Here is a 15,468-nt window from a genome sequence, read left to right on the forward strand (position 1 = left end):
TGCAGGCATTAGACTCCCCTGGAGTGCTCTAAAATGCAGACTCCCAGGCCATGATGCAGGGCTGCTGAATCAGAATCACCTCAGCTAGGGTCCTAGAATCTTCATTTTATTTAAATACCACTAGATGATTATGCACAGTGAAGTTTAAAAACCAGGACTGCACATTTGGATTTGATTCTAGCTGTTTCCTGTTGGCTTACACATCCTGATTCAGGGATACCTCTTTTATACAAGGCTGATACCATTTCTTATCTGGCAGAGCAGTTACTAGTATCAGGTACTGTGAAGCAGGGAAGTGGTAGAAGAATTATTTTGTAAATAAAGATACAAGACACACTTGTATTCTCCACAGTAGTCTTCTCTATCTGCACCCCCCACCTTTTTATTCTATACAGCTTCAACTTCAATCCTTCTGGGTTTTGTTGAAATACTCGACATTTATTCTTGGACACTTAAAGTTTCTTCCCTTTACACCATTAAGCATTTTATTGATTAATTTTCGCCTTTGTACTTTCTCCAAATCTATTTTTTCTGTAACTTTCTCATCTTCAGGGTATTTCAGGTCTAAATGTTGACCAAATAATTCACTACACTATAATTTATAAAATATTCCCTCTTGGGTCAGGGAAGTAAGAGGTTTTATTGCAGCTCAGTTCCAAAAGTGGTAGACAGAGCCTGGATGTTTAAACAGGGCCTGAAGCAAGGTTTTGCCAACCTTTCGGAGGCTGCATAACAAATATTCTTTATTTGCTTCTTCAGGTGTTGGAGTTAGCTATAGCTTCCCGAAGGTCATCTCTTAGCCTTCACTCCCTGCTACCCACACCAACATTTATGAGTCCCCTGTGAAAATGAAAAGCAGCCTAGGAGGCATCATACCAAGCTATAATCAGCTAATACCTTACTTTTCAATTAACACTCTAGCAGGGATTATTTGAAAGTCAGCTGAGAACAGGAACAAGGGGGCAGGTTGGCACTTGTAAAACCTGGTTAGAATAAAATGAGAGAAGCATAAAGAAAAAAGGAAGGAAATCTTTATAATTTTGCTTAAAGCTAATTAGTGGTCATGGCACTTCAGATTATTTGGGCTACCTTAATTTGCCAACCTAGGGTTTAAAGTACCCTGTGTTGAAACTTTGATTTTTAAAAGGAATCAGGGTTTTCCCTAAGACACCCTTGTCCTAGGGGACAAGGAAAGCTACAGATCATTTACTTTCTCACCTCTTGTTACATAATGTTATTATGCCCCTACCAGTGTATGATCACATTATACAGAAAGAGGAAAAATATCTTATAATTTTCATGTTATCTTTTATTTGCCCTGTGTTTATTGCCGATAAATCTCAGAGTAAGGGGTGCTTAGGCCAACAATATTTGTGTGGGGATTGGTATTATAGTGGACTGCCAGGAAGGAAAACATTGGGCAAATTACACTCCATTTTAAGCCTGACTCTTAATACAAAAATATTGAATTTTTTTGTATTTGCATCTCCTCTCCAAATAAACAGTGAGTTTGTTGCCCTAATTTATTATTTTTTTAATTAATTTATTTATTTTTGGCTGTGTTGGGTCTTCGTTGCTGCCCGCGGGCTTTCTCTAGTTGTGGCGAACGGGGGCTACTCTGTTGCGGTACGTGGGCTTCTCATTGCAGTGGCTTCTCTTGTTGTGGAGCACAGGCTCTAGGCACGCGAGCTTCAGTAGCTGTGGTGTGCAGGCTCAGTAGTTGTGGTGCACGGGCTTAGTTGCTCTGCAGTATGTGGGATCTTCCCAGACCAGGGCTCAAACGTGTGTTCCCTGCATTGCCAGGTGGATTCTTAACCACTTATTGCCCTAATTTCAAAGCTACTCGTGTGGTCATATTGTATATCCCATCCTTACAACTTCTGCCATGAATAATTTTTTCAGTTTATTTACATTTTAATATAATAGTTGGTACAAAATGATATATGACATATATGTATGTATGTAAATATCTATATCTATATGCAAGTTGTAAAGTATGATAATGTAATAAACAACTGTGAACCCATTATACAATCCAAGTGTTCAACAGTGTTCCTCTGTTTATCTTCACCCACCTCCACAGTTTTCCTTTTGTCTTACACAAGAGGTAACTAGTACCTTGAATTTTATATTATCATTTCCTAGCCTATATTTGTAGTTTAAGCATATGTTTATAGGTATCCCTAAATAACAGATTTTTTAGTTTTTCTTGTTTTTGAATATTACATTAAATATATCACATTGGATTCTTATGAGATTTACTCTTTTTCCCTTTACATCACATCACTAAAATCCGCTCACGTTATTGTCTGTAGCTGTAGTTCAGTCGTATATATTTCACTGAATAACTATTTCATAGTTGATTTATTTATTCTCTTGTCAAAAGGGAAGTATTCTAGTTTGTGGTAGTTGTTTTGAATATATTCTATGTTTCCTGGTGCACATATGTGCAGGAGTTTCTCTTGTCTGTATACCTAGGACAGGGTTCCTTGATGGTGGCCCTGTTGACATTTGGGGCCAGATAATTCTTTATTGTATAGAGCTGTCCTTTGCATTGTAGGATGTTTAGCAGCATCCCTGGCTTCTACCCACTAGATGCCAGTAGTGCCTTTCAGTTGAGACAACCGAAAATGTCTCCACACATTGCCAAATATTCTCCAAGGATCAAAATCACTGACCTAGAAATAGAACTGTTGGGTGGAGATGAGGTGTGTGAGTATTCATCATAACAAATTGCCAAATTGTTTTCCCAAGTAATTGTAACAATCTAGTGTCGCCTTACTTGTTGATTCACTTCCTCTCCAACACTTGGTGTTGTCAGATCTTCTGATTTGAAACAACTAAATAGGTGTAAAATTGTGCCTCATTATGGTTGTAATTTCTATTTCCTTGATTGTTAACTAGATTGAGAACCTTTTTACATATATATTGTCCACACTTGTTTATTTTTCTTAGTGGCCTTTGCCTAGCTTTCTGTTGGGTTTTCTATCTTATTGATTTGTAGATATTATTTATGTGTTCTGAATACTAATACATTGTTTAAGTGAATTGTAAATATCTCTCCTAGTTTGCTATTTATTTTTTTCATTCTCTTTATGATGCCTTTTGATGAACAGAATTTCTTAATTTTAACATAATTGAACTTATTATTTTTTTCATTCATGGTTAGCCTTAAATTTGCCCCAAGATTACAAGTAAATTTGTCCTTGTTTTCATCAAAGATTGGCACATAAGTAGAATAGCTTCTGCCTGAATACCTTTCTCATGGATCGTGCATTCTGGGGGAAACCAGTTACCATGTCTTGAGGACACTTAGCTGGCCCAAGGGGGAGGCTCACATGGAAGAGAACTGAGACCTCCAACAAGCAACACCAACACCAACATGCCGACCAAGTCAGTGAGTCCCTTTGGAAGTGGATCCTCGGCCCCAGTCAAGCTTTCAGATGACCACAACATTTTTTTTTTTTTTTTTTTTTTTTTTTTTGCGATATGCGGGCCTCTCACTGTTGTGGCCTCTCCCGTTGCGGAGCACAGGCTCCAGACGCGCAGGCTCAGCGGCCATGGCTCACGGGCCCAGCCGCTCCGCGGCATGTGGGATCCTCCCGGACCAGGGCACGAACCCGTGTCCCCTGCATCGGCAGGCGGACTCTCAACCACTGCGCCACCAGGGAAGCCCTGACCACAACTTTTTGAGAGACCCTGAGCCAGGACCCAAATTGCAGATCCTCAAGTTCCTGAACCTCAGAAACTGAGGGATATAATAAATATTTATTATCATTTAAAGCTAAGTTTTAAAATAATTTGTTATACAGCAACAGGTAACTAATACAGCTCGCCTTTTTGTTTGCTAATGATCTTTGATTATGAACACATTACTTGATTTCTTTGGTGAGATTTTGTAGGTTCAAAATTGAGAAGACTTTCTTTCAGAGTGGGTGTGCTTTCTGCCTGTGGCTTTGGTTGCCCATAGCTGGAAACTTCTATTTACCTTGAAAGCCGTCAGCCAGTTCAAAAATCTTAGACTTAACTTGCCTACTTTGCTTTTGCCCAAGACTCAGTCCCCAGCAGCAGTGCTATGATCCTGATCCATCCTCGGGTCATGCCTTTTCCTTCTGAGTCCTGATTACCGTCCCCAGTTATCCACTCTAATTTCCATGGCAGGGGTTAAGGAAGGAATCTGAAAATCTCCACCAACTCAAATGGAAACAACAGTGTTTTGAAGACTGTGTCCTGGGTAAACTATAGTAGAAGGAGGCCTTCAGAGCACCTGGTCAGCCATAGTGCTAGAAGCAAATAGCCAAAAAGATTTTAGAAAGACTTTCTCACCTAGAGGATTGGAGCAGACTGCTTCTTTCCACCACAGAGGTGTTCAATATCATTTTATCAAGGGCTATGTGGCTCCATAGGATTAAGTTGAAAGACTCCTTTTAAGCAACCGTTGACCTGTTGATAGAAATAAACTGGTTGAGTTTGGATATGCCATCAAACACGGGGGTCCTTAAGTTAGACATAGTTCTTCAGCCTTCCCAAATGACATATGATAAATTATTTAACTTTCTAAGTGCCAGAAATTCAGGGCCCTTAAGCAATGTTAGTTTTAGCAGGACAAGATTTCTAGAAACTACTATCCTGGGAATCTGATGATGGGTGGGGACTACCTCTGGCAATAACTCTCTTGCCTCTCTGGGCCTCAGTTTCTAAGTCTATAAAATGTGGAGATCCTTTAAGATGACTGTTAAGATCTTTTCCAGCTCCCATATATTTGAAAATATCTATGGATAATGTATTTTGGCAGAAGAAAATGATATATAAAATAGACTCCTCTTGGCCACCAAACTGCTGAGAAGACCAAGAAATAATGAGATTTATTTTCTAATTCCCAGTTACCAAGTTCACATTTCACATTGAATTACTCTCAGCCCTTGAAGACCCTTTCGCTACCAGTAAAAAGGCCTCAGATATGGTAGTAATTTTGAAATATGTACTTAGTTATTAGTAAGCACATTAGCAGGAAGAAGTTTAAACCTGTCAGAGACAACAGGAATGAGACATTTTGAGATGAGACAGGGAGAAGAAAGGTGGCATTAAGAGAAGTGAGAGGACAGCAAGTCACACTTTGCTAAATCACAGTCTCATTCAGGGGCCAACTCTGGCTTCAGAAAGGGCTTTTTGCCAATTAAAATATTGGCTATGTATGTGTGTGTATATATACGTGTGTGTGTGTGTGTGTGTGTTCCGTGTATGTACGTATGTATTTGTAAGTAGTAAGGATTAATAGACAATTTTGAGGTGGCGTTGTCAGAGGCATTCTTCACTAAAATAATGATTTTCTTTCATCCTTTCTAGGCAGAGTGTTTGCTGCAAAATGAAGATGATGGAGCAACTGGAACTGGTATCTGCCAAGAGAGGCTTTGTCTTTACTTGCTTGGGTACGTCATTCTGTAGCAGGCAGCCCCCGACCATCCTCCCAGCTGTTGCCCCTGAACTGTGAGCCTTTTGCTTTGAGTGCATTCCTCCAGGTACCTCGCAGGCCTGCTGAAGGGGTCGGTGGCAAACTGGAAGATAACCACGCAGCACTCATGCGCATGGTCCCCTTTGGCATGTCAGTCATATGCTGAATGCATTCACGATGACTGGTTCAATTAAATACGCCTTCATTTATCTAATACAACCCACAAATGCCCTTAATTTTGCCACTTCCCACATCAAAACCAGAAAGCTGAAGAAGGAAGATTGTAAGGAAGGTTTCACATTAAGGATTCTGGTGACAACAACCTGGTGATTTTTCAGTCAATCAGGATTTTTTTTTTCCTTGGGAGGAAATAGAAAATAGATGGGTAATTATTTAGTTGAGCTTAAAATGTTTCTTCTGCATGAGTTCCAGAGAAAATGAAGATGCTTTTGTTATTAGCAAGGTAATGAAAGGAGGGCCTGAGGTTTCAGGTAGGTGGGGGAACTTGAGAGGGGGTGGAGGCCAGGGGGAGTTTTTCAATTGCGGTGTTAAGGGAAGGGGAAAATGAAAGAAAGAGAAGGTGAATAAGTGGTTTTTTAAAACAGGACTTATAGCGCTGTGTGGCAAGCAGGCTAAAATTTACTGAAGAAAATCAAGTTTAAAGTTGCCATTAGAAGTAGTGAATTTTAAATGTATCATAATTATGGCAAATTTGATTTGTTCTTCATGTGAAATATCACATAGCCTAACACCATAAAAATAGTCTTTGATCCGATGAAAGATATTTAAGGAACAGAGGAAAAGAAATCCAGTATACCATTAGACTTACATACATCTCATTAGGTATTTCCTTGATGACCAAAAACTGGATTCAGGTTTCTCCTTCTAGGCAAACCCTGGATTCACTGGGGAAGATGCTAGGATTCAGGTATTTGAGGATAGAGAATTTAAAGTTACATATTTGTTGAGATAAATTATCTATCTCTAACATAAAAAGGAGACATTTGTCATATTATGATGATATATATTTCCCCTGAGTCTCTTTTTTAATATTAATGTTAGTGCACAGAATTATGAAATGTTAACACTGAAACAAAGCAGCCCATCTGGTCTCACAGGTTGATTGACTTGCTCTATTTCTGTGTACCTGTCTGTACTTAAACTCTTTTGAGTTCTCAGTTCATTTGTAAATTGATGAAGATTAGATTGGATGAAGTCTTAGGTTCTTCCTCAGTCTACAATTCTGACTCTTATCTAACATATTTAATTGAGTTTAAGATACACATTGTTTTCACATTTTAATATCTCTAATATTGAAGTATATCTTACAGTAGAAATTTCCTAAACACTGTATCATAATCAGCAGGTTTTTCTTTTCTTTTTTGAAGGTATGTAAAATAATGGTGCTTATAACAATTAACGTCATGTTAGATTTGATGGAACGTGATGTATAATTGAGGTATAAACCCCGAACATTCCAAAGTCAGCTAATGTCATCATCCATCAGCCAGCCATTCCAAAATCCACTTAGTTCACATTATTGGGCATCTTTGAGAGGTGTATGGAATTTTGATTCCAGAAGAGAATTTAGCTGATGGGTGTTTCACAAAGAAAATCTTCTTTTCTTTTCTTTGGATATTTATTCTAGAATAATCCATTTCTCTTTATATGAAACTATCATGTTCCTTGGTTTTGTTCAAAAGTCAAGCCCATTTAATTCCTGGCTATGCTGGTATAGGAATGTAAAATAGGTAATGAGACTGACAGTTCTTTTCTATGGCTAAATTTACTTATTTTAACAGTTAATTAATTCAAAAATGATTTGTTGAATTTCCATGTATCATGCTATCTACTAATGATAAAAATAGTAAACAGGATTCAACCTCCAACCCTTCTCCCCTCCCCGGGGGTCATTCGGGGGTGGGACTGAAAGTTCCAACTCTTTAATTCTGTGGTTGCTTGTGTCCAAAAGTCACCTCATTAGCATAACAAAAGACACATTCCCAACTCCCATCACTTAAGAAAGTCCAAGGTTTTTAGGAGCTATGTGCCAGGGATAATGGACAAAGACCAAATATTTATTTCTTATTATAAATCGCAATATCAATAATAAAAGTGCATTAGTAATCAAAATAGTTGAAAACATGTATAACTAGTCATTGAGCAGGGGTACACAGAGAAAATAATTTTCTTTTTCTCTAATTTCTGTCTTTTAACATGGCTAGTCATATCTCTAATTTATTCCTATTATTTTTTGAGGTGATTCTTAGTTTCCTAGTCATTTTAGATTATAAGAATATTTAGGTACATATCGCTCACTTTCAGAAAGTAAAAAATTCTCAACAAGTTTAAATAAAAATTCCAGTCCCTTATCTAATTTGATTTGAGAGTCTTTCTTTTCACGGTTTAGGCTAGACACATGGCTCTGGCCTGCCGTAGGGAACAAGCCATGAACTCAACTTTGGATTTCTCCCTTCCTCTTTCAAGCCTTTATTTAGCTGCTGTTTTTTGTAGTTCTTTCTTGGCTAATAGGAAATGGCCAGTGTGTTCTCCATTATAGCAAGCTTCTAAATACTGCTTTCTCATGTATAACATTTTTTTGAGTTCTTCAGCCAATATCTCCAAACACTGTTCACTGAGATTGTTCCAGATCATTGCTTCATGACATGGGTGATATACTTTCCAGCTGACCAAGAGTGACATCCTTTTAGCCGTTGTCCTGAGGGATCCATCCTGTTCGCATCCCCACTTCCCCAGAAGCATTTTTTAAAGTTTGAGTCCATCAAGACAGCTCAAGATCACTTAGTCTAAAAAGAAATTCATTCCTTGTTTTCGTGCCAGACTATGGGTACTCGACTCCCCAAGCCACTCTCTCTTCCTTGTCTTGCCGTAAAAGGCAACCGCAGCCAGCCATTTATCTTCTGATTTTTCCAGATGGGCAGCAGGTTCCAATACCTATTTTTATGGACACTGTCAAACTTCAGGAACACACGTAAATTCCTCCTAAATGGCAAGTGCTGCCAAGGCCTCCTTCATCAAAATTTGATGCACTGAGTAAGGCTAAAGATCTGCATCTTGAAAGTATCCGATTTGAGGGTATGATCTGGTTTCTTTTGCAGACATTCAAAGCCTCAGGGAGCCCCTCTTACTTGGTTAGTGGGGAAAACCTTCCTTCCCTTCTTCATATGCATTTTTCCTGGTAACAGCACTTGTTATTAGGTGGATACTTCTCCTTCCACAACTTATCTCCCTCTCCAGGCACTCCTATCTTTTGCTTATATAGAGTGGATGGGGAAGGTGTGAAGGAAAAAAGTTCCCATCTGATCACTTCTTAGGAAACCTTTGAGGTTAACTTTTTGGCTGCTTTTTAGAACATAGAGAGACTTATTGACAGAGATATTCAGTGTGTTTAATGGCCACCATGGCAGACCATTGGAATGGATTCAGACCATGATATTAAAACATCATTCTGGAAAGGCCTTGATGATCCAGGATCCACTATCTATTTGCTGGATCATTAGAAAATCAGGGAGGTTCCAGGGAAGAGGCCAAGGTAGTGGAGTGGTAGAGCTAAGGGAAGTGTCTGTTTACCAACTGCCCAGAAGTATGTCTATATTTTAGCTACTAGGTGAATATCAGCCCTTCCTACGACATATTATCCTTGGGACTGAAGCTTGAGCTATAGTCTCCAGATAATAAGAAAAGTCTTATTTCACATCTCATTACATTTGAGTTATGATGGAGCCAACATCCAAAAAAATTTTTTTATAAATGTAACTGAGTTAAGGAATGAGCCTTGGAAAGCAGAACCCATAAAGAAGCAGAAGGCATAAAAGGAGAGGAAATCAAAACATTGTGATAACCAGAAAATAAGAGCTTTATCTTAAAAGCAGGCCATTTGTAGTGGAGAAGATGAGACTGAACATGAAGGGAACAACCTTGTGTTGATCGATGACCTTCATAAGAAAATTCCTAGGAGGGTGGTGAAGATGAAAGCGAGCGAAAGGGCATGAGAGAGCAGAGGAGGGGGAACGAGGGGATAAAAGTGGCAGGTAGAGACAATTCAAGTGTGGGGTTATAAGGATGGAAAGAAGCTGGATGGTAGTTAGAAGAACATACAGAGCAGGAACGTTTGCTTGGAAATTTGCTATTGTTGTTGTTAATAACTTCAGCATGTTTGAAGGCAGGAGAGTAGGAGCTGATAGACAGTAAATAGGTGTGATTGTGAAGAAAATGTGGAGCACAGCTCCTCTGCATCTGGAAGGACTTTATCAAGAGCTCACACAGATGGAGGGATTGGCTTTCTGAAAGAGGAAGTTTTTCTCCCTATAAGACTGGATGATGGGTGTGAATAAAGAATGAGTGTGAGCAAAAGGAGTATTGTAAGCCAGTAGACTGCTATCTTCTGAGTCAAGTAGAAGGCAAGAAGGTCACTGAGAGTGACAGAGTGAAAAGAAAGAGAGAGAAGGTCTAGAATATTCAGCAAAGGGTAGAGGAGAATTTGTAGAACTGAATTATCAGGCTGTGAAGTAGGTTCCAGCTTCAGTTGGACACTGGATTGTTGGTGGGGCTCGTGGCTCTGAACAGACCTATATGTTCTGAGGTTCAGGAAAAGGAATGTAGAGAGATGGTGCATTTGATCCAGGGAAAGGAACTGCCATGTCTGGGTGCTTAGGCATGGCTAGAGTGAGCAAGGAGAGCACAACAGAACGGAGTGTCTATAGCTCAGGCATGGGCGTGAATCCACAGAATGGACAGGCAGAAGCGTGAGGTTCCGAGTAAACGGTAGGCTCTGCTTAAGTAGGAAGCAGATCATCTAACTGTTAAATGAGAAGAGGGCTTGACATACTGGTTCTTCTTTTGAAAGGGAAATGGGTTCCACAGGTGTTGAGGACCTGGAACGCCTCTCTGAAATGTAACTGGTATGGGAAGTTGGGAGGGAGTAAAGTCTTCACTGGTTTGGCTTTTGATCTGAAATAATTTCAGCAGTGCTATATGCTAGGGAAATAAGGAGGAGCAGCCCTGGAATGGACAAGAACAAAGTCACATGGACAGATGCAAATATGTGTGTGTTCACTTGCTTTTGAAAGCAAACATTTTGTTTTCAGCAAACAGCTTGCATCTTGTGCTTCCTCGATTTTTTTTTTTTTAAAGGAAATTACACACACAAAACAGCCTGTCACTGGTGGCTTCCCAGAGAAGGAAGAGAGGCCCTTGAGTGTTTTCCAGTAACCAGCTCCCTAAGCTGGTTCTCACACAAGAAAGAAACTCAGAGTAACAAAAAGTGCCTGTGAAAGGTTCTTTTAGACTAAAATTTGGTGGAGATTAAAAGAGGGCAAAAGTTCAAATGAGAAGGAGCCACTGCCAAGTAAGCAGGAATCTTAGCCAAGGGGAAGGAAAAGGAGACGCTGGTTTAAAATGCAAGTAACCATGGCGAGCCAAGAGTTCAATGCTAGAATCTAGTTAAGAAGTAATATCACACAGAGCCGTGATTGTTTATTCAAAGCAGGCCATGAGAGAACAGTTGTCTCCAATGGGTACTCTCACAGCTTGGATTCAAAATTATAAGTGCATTTTTAAAAGTGTCCAGCGCTTCTCTCTGACCCATTTGGTATTAAGCAAAAAGAAAAGAAAGCACAAAGTTTATTCTCAGTGTCTCTTGTGGGTTTAAGACAGCTTTACATATGGAAAAGCATTTTGGTGTCAGCTGTTGAACTGGTTTCCTGCTATTCTGCTTTCAGTTGCCATTGGAAACTCTGCCTGACCATGTGGTAACATCACCCATTTCCCAAGGTTCAGAAACCAATGTGCCTCTGAAGGGAAGCAGAACGTTTCTTTCTTTACACGTACGTGTTGTGCTTTGCTCCTGTTTAAGAGTGAGAAGGGCTTGCAAACAGCTAAAGGACTGTGAGAATAAAGATGAGGTGTTGAAATACAAGATAAAGGTAAGCCTGATGTAATGAAACCTGATAAAGGTAAGCCTGATGTAATGAAAGAGGCTCTGCAATGACCAGAGACTCACCTTCACATTCATGCCCATCCTTCCCATCTAGATGGTCCATTTGCTGTCATTAACACTGTGTTGAGTCGAGCAGAGGCTTCCATCCTTCCTGTGTCAATGAGATGGCTATCAATACAGCAAGGGTTTTCAGAAGGGGGAAGGTACCTGAGCTTCTGAAATTTACGCGAAACTTCGATGTCATTCTGCATGTGCGTTTTTCTGGGGGAATCTGTCAGTCATTTTCCTGAGATTATCAAAATGGTCCATGAACCAAAAAGTATTAAGAATCAATGAACTCAAGTATCACTAAAGTATGTTGGCTGCACTCAAACATATGGAAAGAAAGTAATTAATAGTTTCAATTGTTACAATATAGTAATATGGGCAGTGCACTGGGAAAGCTTTCTCCCTGGTTGATGGATACAAAATGACCAAGGAGAGGAAATTTTCAAGAGGAGATTGACTCACTGCAGGGAGCTGAGAGAACTGGTGTTCCAGTCCTATCCAGGCAGGAGGATCATCTCCCAGCTCTCAAAGAATGTGTCATATCTATATTCTGCTCTTTTGTTAAGTCTTGAGCCATTAGGGAATCTGAGAGCTGCAGGAGAACCTATATTGTCAGGAAAGGAAGAGGTGTTTTTCAGAGCTCAAATGGAAGGGCAGCCTAATCATGTGGTCTCATCAAGGGAAGTAGTCCAGCAACATGTTCCAGCACTTAAATCATGTAATCTGGACTCAGACTGCTTAGGTTTGAAGTCTGGTCCATTAAATATAGTAGATATTATCATTATGTCCTAGTTACATATGATCTCTGTGCCTGAATTTCCTCATCCTTAAAGTGGAGTTATAATAGTATAGTTGATCCTCATTGTCTTAGTCTACTCAGCTGTTATTATAAAATACCATAGACTGATTATCTTAAACAAAAGAGATTTAATTTACTTTTTTTTTTTTTTTACAATTCTGGAACCTGTAAGTCCAAGATCAAGGTTCAGGCCGTTTTAGTTTCTGGTGAGAGCTTTCCTCCCAGCTTGCAGACAGCTTCCCTCTCACCATGTCCTCATGTGGCTTCTTCTCAATATTTATAAGCTGGAGTGGGGAGCTCTGCCATGTTTCTTCTAAGGGCACTAATCTTATCAGATCAGGGCCCCACCCTTATGACCTCATTTAACCTTAATTTACTTTCTTGGATGCCCCACCTCCAAGTCCAGCCACACTGGGGGGTAGAGGTTCAACATACAAATTCGGGGGGAACACAGGCATTCATCCTGTGCACTCATTATTCACTGATTCCATGTTTGTGAATTTACCTACTCTCGCTACAATTTATTTATGACCCCAAGATCAATACTCATGGCATTTTTGTGGTCATTTGCAAGCATGCAAAGAAAGGTGAAAATTTTGAGTTGCCCAGCATGCACACTCCCAGCTGAGGTTGGACAAGGTGATGCTCTGACTTGTTTCAGCTCTCATACCGTAAACAATTGTCCTTTTTATGGTCTATTTAGTGCCACATGTTTAACATATTTGTGCTTTTATTGGTGATTTCACTGTTTAAAATGACCCTAAACATAGTATTAAGTGCTATCTGGTGCTTCTAAGTGCAAGAGGGCTGTGATGTGCCTTATGGAGAAAATACATGCATTAGAGAAGCTTTGTTCAGGCATGAGTTGGTCTGAGTGCTATTGGCCATGAGTTCAATGTAAATTAATCAATATCATATATTAAATAAAGTGTCCTTCAACAGAAACACACATAAAACAAGATTATGTATTGACCAGTCAAAGAAAATATTTCAACCAGATGCTTTCAGGAACCTAACCCTTTATTTCTCCTAGAAACATCAGATCAGTATTGTAGAACATAATGGCCATGAATAATGAGAATTGGCTGTATATGACTATGAGGATTAAATAAGTTATATATAAAGTCCTTATGAGACTGCTTAGTTCAGGCTGCTATAACAAATAGACTGAGTGGCTTAAACAACAAACATTTCTCACATTTATGGAGGCTGGGAAGTCCAAAATCTCAGTGCTGGCTGGCTCTGTTCCTGCTGAGGACCCTCTTCTTGCTTTGCAGATGAATGCCTTCTTGCTGTATACTCACATGTTGGTGAGAGAGAGATCATCTCTCTCATGTTTCTTCTTATAAAGGCACTAATCCCTGTCACAAGGGCTATACCCTCATGACTTAATTATCTCACAAATTTCCCACCTTGAAATACCATCACTTTGGGAACTGGGGCTCAACATATGAATTCGGGGGATACAAACATTTAGTCCACAACAACTGTCTAACTCATACTGAGTAATCAGTATATGCCCTTTATTATTATTTTCTCAGAACTAGAATAGAAATATTACTCCACAGTTGGAACAACAATTAAGTGTTAATACTTGTTCAAAGTGTTATATCATCAGGATTGATAATACGGCAGAAAGAATTTATTAACTGCTGGATTGTCTACCCCACCATTTCAGCAGAAATATCCAAAGATGCTAAAATTTTAGCTGTAGATATGGCTCAGGTTATATTACTCATTCTTTCATGTACATCATCTGTCAGACATTTACTCTGCATATTTGTGTAGTGAGGTAAGTGCTGTAAGCGTACCAAAATGAATAAAACTTGTGTATAACTAAGTAAGTAAATAAAGATGTGGTATGAGCAGTGGCTTAATAGGAATGCAAAGAAAACATTAAGGGAATGCAGAGATGGGATCAATTCCCTGTTAGTTCTCTCAGCATTTTTCTGAGAATTTCCTGGTCTTAACCTAACTCCCAGGGTGATATTTGTGATGCATTAGAAGGGGGGAATTTTCAGCTTCAGTAAGGCCCATGGGGTGAGGTTGGGGGGACAAGGACCAAGTTGGCCATCACGGTCTGTTAGGACTCCATCTTCTGCACTGATTAGACTATCACACTGTCATCAACATACTTGGTGGATTAGAGCCCAGATTCTGGAGGAAGACAGCCTGGGTTCAAGTCCTGTTTTTCCCACTAGCAGCTCTGTGACCTTGGGCAAGTTACTTAATTTCTCTGGGTTCCAGTTTCCTTGATATATAAAATGAGGATAATGATAGTGCATTCTAGCATTGCTATGAGGATTAAATAAGTAAATATTTGACAAGTACCAGAACAGTGTCTGGCATATAATATACTTTATTTCTATATTTAATAAATAACCAGATCATCATCTCTGAATGTCCCGTACCAGACATATCCTAGTGGATAAATAAGATGATTAACAATCAGTTGTTGAATGAATGAGTGAAAAGTAAATGACCTTCGGGAAATGCCAGTAGGAAAGAAAATACAAGGAAATGATTTTAAAAAGAGCAAATTTGATAGTTAAGATATTTTCCATTGCTGCTTCCCTATACGAAAGCTTCTAATGTGCCAATTCCATTAAAATAAAAGTCCAAATCTTATGGCACGGTATATAAATTTTTAAAAGATAGGGTTTGCAGTAGTAGTATGTAAACCCCTATATCTCAGTGGTTTAGGAAAACAAAAGTGTCTTTCACTAGCAAAGTCTGATGAAAGAGTTCTCATCCAATTATTGAGAAATGCAGGCTTTGTTTATCTTGTGATGCTACCGTCTCATAGCACCATGATGATGAAGGAGAAGAATGGAAAAGGAACATTAACTCTTAAGTGCCATGGTCCAGATGCATGTCATTTCTGCTCACAGCCCAGCCCTCAGAACTAGTTGTATGCCCCAAATGCTGCCAATGTGGAGAGGCTGGGAAATGTAGGGGCACATGGATATCCAGTGAGCAGTGTCTGTGCCACAAATGGCATACAAGGCCCTCAGTAGTCTGATCCCAACTATTCCCACCATGTCTTTCGAACAAAATGAGGTCTTGAGGTCTCATAACAGTATTGAATAATCACAGGATGTATACAGTAGACTTTCATCACAAGGAAGTTTGGTCGTGGCCTAAAGAGAGTGTTCTCTAGACTCCTATTTGGTTTTGTGGGGAAGACAAATGTAGAATGGGGCTTCTGCT

Source organism: Monodon monoceros, unplaced genomic scaffold (genome assembly GCF_005190385.1).
Source record: "Monodon monoceros isolate NGI ecotype Baffin Bay Population unplaced genomic scaffold, NGI_Narwhal_1 Super_Scaffold_3, whole genome shotgun sequence".
Lineage (NCBI taxonomy): Eukaryota > Metazoa > Chordata > Mammalia > Artiodactyla > Monodontidae > Monodon > Monodon monoceros.